The sequence below is a fragment of the Branchiostoma floridae genome, chromosome 2 (genome assembly GCF_000003815.2).
Source record: "Branchiostoma floridae strain S238N-H82 chromosome 2, Bfl_VNyyK, whole genome shotgun sequence".
Lineage (NCBI taxonomy): Eukaryota > Metazoa > Chordata > Leptocardii > Amphioxiformes > Branchiostomatidae > Branchiostoma > Branchiostoma floridae.
Window position 1 is genome coordinate 4,504,858 of NC_049980.1, and position 5,791 is coordinate 4,510,648.

Sequence of the window (5,791 nt, forward strand, 5' to 3'; positions counted from 1 at the left end):
TTCAAGTATTAGGGACTCAATCACTTTTTACCTTTTGCCCACGGGTTTTACTATGATATTCAAGTGTTGAAAGTAACGCACATTTTGTTTGAAATTTCGGAAGTCCGATCGTAAGGGGTCGCTTTTTTGCGGTTACCGAAGGGTTCGCTTAGCGGTTAGCGGTTATCCCCCAGGTGAGCCTTCATTCGTATGTAGAAAAGTTACAAAGTAATTTAGGGTACTCAAATCACTTTTTACCTTTTGCCCACGGGTTTTACTTTGATATTCAAGTGTTGAAAGTAACGCACATTTTGTTTGAAATTTCGGAAGTCCGATCGTAAGGGGTCGCTTTTTTGCGGTTACCGAAGGGTTCGCTTAGCGGTTAGCGGTTATCCCCCAGGTGAGCCTTCATTCGTATGTAGAAAAGTTACAAAGTAATTTAGGGTACTCAAATCACTTTTTACCTTTTGCCCACGGGTTTTACTATGATATTCAAGTGTTGAAAGTAACGCACATTTTGTTTGAAATTTCGGAAGTCTGATCGTAAGGGGTCGCTTTTTTGCGGTTACCGAAGGGTTCGCTTAGCGGTTAGCGGTTATCCCCCAGGTGAGCCTTCATTCGTATTTTCGGGTTTTACTATGATTTGCGTCTTATATTCACGGATTACTTCGCAATTCGAACCGGAACCTTAAGGCCTCATACCGGACTTTTGTTGCCTCATTTTTAATAGTGCTTAAATATGCAACTTTAATGGGCGAAAATCCAATAAAGAAACAGCTCTACTGGAGATGTTTTAATTTCTATTGAAAAAGCACTTATTAAGTACTCAATAAAAAAATTCCCCAAAATCTGACCGGTGGATCGATTTTAATAACATCTATAACTGCACATAAATACTATCCAGAAAGTGGGGCTTTCCTTCAGTGACCCGTTGACCACATTACTCAGGACAAACAAACGTACATGTCCGAGAATCGCCCGAATGCCGAAACTTTTTCACCCGATCCTGTCAGAAATACACAACCTTTCATCTCAAATCCTTCGATATGACATGGGAGCGATAAAAGGCAATTCATCGTCTACATAAACACACGATTTTGGGGCCCCATTCATATTTCGGAGGGAATACTTCTAAGTGCCCACCCGCGCAGTAATACCGGAACGAGGCATTCAGTGCGGATTACAGATATCCGGTCAGATTTGAACTTTGACCCGAAACCTTGACCTGGCGTTTTCCTACGCGCCTGGAGCGAGCTTTGTGCGTATTCAAAGTGCGTTTCGAAGGTAGATATATTTATTACCTTTGCCAGAATGGCAAGGATATGTTTTAGGCTTGTACGTCTGTCTGTCTGTCTGTCTGTCTGTCTGTCTTTCTGTCTTTCTGTCTGTCTGTGAACAGCATCACTCGAAAAGCGCCTTTGATTGATCCTGATGATATTTGGTAGGTGGATATAGGGGTCGTAATCCCCATACTACTTCTCTTGCACTCGCATGTTCTAAGTTTATGACCTTTGTTATCCTTTGTCCTGCTCAGACTTTTCTTGTCAACCCTCCTAAGCTGGTTGTTTAATCGTTAGGCTCGACTGTTATGCAGCTGTGGAGTAGAATGGACTGGGGATGATCCTGGTTTTTGATGCAGAAAAACGTTAGGGGCTCAAGTCGCGCTTTTATGACACGTCACATCAATTATCTAAAACATAACTTTGTCTTTCCTTCACACAGTAACTCGCAAAAGAAAAACCCGTCAGATAACCGTATGATAATCATACTGACTTACTTGATACTTGATAAGGTCTCTTCATCGTTGTGTTAAGTGGTCTGCATCAAGGCAACGTCTCTTGTGGACCATCCTGCGCCATTCCATGCAATTCTGGGCCGTCACTTCTACGTCTCTAAGATAATCATACGAACCCAGATTGTAATAGAATGTTACAACTTCCGCTGTCTATACGTGTCGCTCATCTTCTAAGGTTGTGCCCCTTTGTTAATAATGTCTATGGTTCTATTTTATTAATGAGGTTCAAACGTTGATTCAAAGAATAAAGCTTCTGCAACTGTTAACATATGGATTGTAGTTTTACATGAATAGATTGATACTCTAAAGAGGGCGTCTTTTCAACTAAAAATAAACTTGGATTATAGCAGTTAGTAGGGATATCATCAGGTTGATTTGACTCTTCAGACAATAACGATGTTACCTGGTTTGGATATGTCTTCTCGTCATTGCAGAGTGGACCGTGAAACAGCATCAAGATTGCTTCGCCAAGGGAGTGCATCCTATGGCAAGGACAAGAAAAGCGCCGCCCAACGGTTAAAATTATCATTGCAGGAAAACCCGCATCCGTCATGGTCAAAACTAACTTGGATGGTATCACATCAAACAGGCCATACAAGATCGATGCACAAAGTCTGGAAGACTGGTATCATTCACCAAGTTGACTACTACATGTACGGTCATGGCTACATGTTTAAAATTAATGATGTCGTCATCCATAAAACTTACCTGCCGTGGCCTTGCTGACATTGTATTTCTATGTCCCGTGAACAGCAGTACAGAAGAGGTTGGTGCCCATCATAAGCTGTGGTGTTAGAAACTACTGCACGAGTCTCCCAACAAGACGATGTGTCAGCTCTGGCCCGTGGGTCTACCTGGACAAGCTCAGCCAGTGGTGACCAGAACTGCATGCAAAGAGACAGAATAATCTTTGTGTACTATTCACAGCGTCACACCTGTCCCCGCGCGCCACAGACAGGTGGTCAGTTAACTCAATTTTGGAGGGTAACCAATCAGAGGAGTTATGCAAATGTACACGTATGCTAATGAGTGCAGGGGTATAAAAGGGAAAGATATTATCACAAAAAAGGCGCACAGTTTGACTTTGGGGAGGAAGATAAAAAGGTGGTTGGCAGAAACAGGCGAAAATTAAAGTCGGGTCAATTAGGGACAGTAGGAAGGGTATGAGGGTGTTGAGATATAAAGAAGAAGGTATCTTTACCCTAAACACCCAACCATCCTCTCTAATTTCTTATGGCTTGGGAAAGGTACTCGCCTCGCTCTCTGCTCAGGGATGGAGATCTTTGAGGTTGACACACATCCCCAACATATTTTCAGAATTTCGAGTTCCAAAGGCGCGAGGCGGCACAAGGAGGACCATGGAAATTTTGAAATCTTGACCCTCTAAAATGATATTTCCTGCATTCTGATGGGCAAATTTTGCTGGCAGACTAAGCTAACTTCAATGACATTTCTATTTGCAAAAAAAAGAAGATTTTTGAGGGTATATACCATATTTTTACCATGTCGATGACCGAAGCCGAAGGTGAAAGGAGTCGCAAGTGAGTTCCGGCGAAATTTTGAAATCTTGATCCTCTGAAACGCAATTTCCTGTGTTTTGAAAGACTAAATTTATTGGTAGACTACGTTTCGACTTACGAAATTTGGGAGGCCAGCTACGATTTACGGGTAATTTTTAGGCTTAATTACGCTTTACGTGAAATTTTTAGGCTAGATTACGCCTTACGTGAAATACACTGGCTACGCTTTACGGTAAATTTTCCATCCTCACTACGAATTACGTGAAATAATTAAATATAAAATAGCTTACCCTACGAATTACGGGAATTAAAAAGGCCTGCCCACGCCTTACGGAAAAGAGCATGCAGACCCTCAGGAAGGTGGAAATCGGGTTCTTGGTCCCTTAGCATAAGGAGCTTTTATCAAGATTGATAAAAGCTTCTTGCTTAGCAAGACAACTTTCCCAGCCAGAGAAGGCCAATTGCTTATTATGCTCTTTTGTTCTTCAATCAATCACAAACAATACTAAACCAACAGACTGCAGCTGTATACATCAGAACTGCACTGCTTCCCAATGTTGTGCTTTGTGGCTTAGGTGGTAAGGGTTTACGATTATGACTTACAATTCTAATTGTCTACAAGAGTATAAAGGGGTTGCATTTCATTTGCTAATCGACGTGCAGTCTGGTAACAGTTATTAGACTGCACGTCGATCATTAAACAGAAGGTCACTAGTCACAAACATGCGACTAAAATATATGATGCACAAAGTAAAGGTGTTTGTCTTTTAAATCCAGCTTAACTTAGAAATGTACCAGAAATATTTTACATGACATTGTGTTGTTCTGGTTAGAGTCTGTTGGAGGCTCTGTCTGTTGTGTTTACTAGTATTGTCAAATAATATACTCCACGATCCAATAAAGCCATTCTAGCTTTGTGCAAATCACTTTCAAAGTAACATTTTCGTACTTCTAGCCCTGTATAGTCAATCAATTCAAATTGTTACAAATGGTATCTGTATTAATATTGTATCACACAATCGATTGACATAAATCAGCTAAAATAGATTACTCTGTGTAAAAGTATTAGTGAAAGGGCGTTTTACTATCCACAGCCAAATGTCAGTATTAGCGACGGAATGCCCGTGGATTTCACCTCTACATATTGATGAAATCCACAGCCAACCAAATGTCAATATTAGCTGCAGAATGTCCGTGGATTTCATCACTACATACAGATGAAGTCCACAACCAAATGTCAGTATTGGCGACAGAATGCCCGTGGATTTCATCACTAAATACTGATGAAGTCCACAGCCAAATGTCAGTATTAGCGACAGAATGCCCGTGGATTTCATCACTACATATTGATGAAGTCCACAGCCAAATGTCAGTATTAGCGGCGGAATGACCGTGGATTTCATCACTACATACTGATGAAGTCCACAGTTAGATGTCAGTATTAGCGACGGAATGCCCGTGGATTTCATCACTACATACTGATGATGTCCACAGCCAAATGTCAATATTAGCTGCAGAATGCCCGTGGATTTCATCACTACATACAGATGAAGTCCACAACCAAATGTCAGTATTAGCGACAGAATGCCCGTGGATTTCATCACTACATACTGATGAAGTCCACAACCAAATGTCAGTATTAGCGACAGAATGCCCGTGGATTTCATCACTACATACTGATGAAGTCCACAGTTAAATGTCAGTATTAGCGACGGAATGCCCGTGGATTTCATCAGTACACAGCCAAATGTCAGTATTAGCGGCGGAATGCCCGTGGATTTCATCACTACATACTGATGAAGTCCACGGTTAAATGTCAGTATTAGCGACGGAATGTCCGTGGATTTCATCACTACATACTGATGAAGTCCACAGCTAAATGTCAGTATTAGCGACGGAATGCCCGTGGATTTCATCACTACATACTGATGAAGTCCACAGCCAAATGTCAGTATTAGCGGCGGAATGCCCGTGGATTTCATCACTACATACTGATGAAGTCCACAGCCAAATGTCAGTATAAGCGACGGAATGCCCGTGGATTTCATCACTACATACTGATGAAGTCCACAGCTAAATGTCAGTATTAGCGACGGAATGCCCGTGGATTTCATCACTACATACTGAAGTAGTCAACAGCCAAATGTCAGTATTAGCGACGGAATGCCCGTGGATTTCATCACTACATACTGATGAAGTCCACAGCCAAATGTCAGTATTAGCGGCGGAATGCCCGTGGATTTCATCACTACATACTGATGAAGTCCACAGCCAAATGTCAGTATTAGCGACGGAATGCCCGTGGATTTCATCACTACATACTGATGAAGTCCACAGCCAAATGTCAGTATTAGCGACGGAATGCCCGTGGATTTCATCACTACATACTGATGAAGTCCACAGGCAAATGTCAGTATTAGCGGCGGAATGCCCGTGGATTTCATCACTACATATCGATGAAATCCACAGCTGTGGAGTTCATCATCCTTCTACCGAT

At 41.8% G+C, this 5,791-nt stretch overlaps 1 long non-coding RNA gene across 1 annotated transcript; it reads right to left on the reverse strand.

Annotated features, from left to right (window-relative positions):
• Positions 1-1,755: 1,755 nt before the first annotated feature.
• LOC118410420 lies at positions 1,756-2,555 on the reverse strand. Its single transcript, XR_004830560.1, has 3 exons — positions 2,483-2,555; positions 2,178-2,256; positions 1,756-1,871 (listed from the first exon to the last, which is right to left on the reverse strand). It is a non-coding gene; the product is annotated as an uncharacterized LOC118410420 (long non-coding RNA).
• Positions 2,556-5,791: the final 3,236 nt, after the last annotated feature.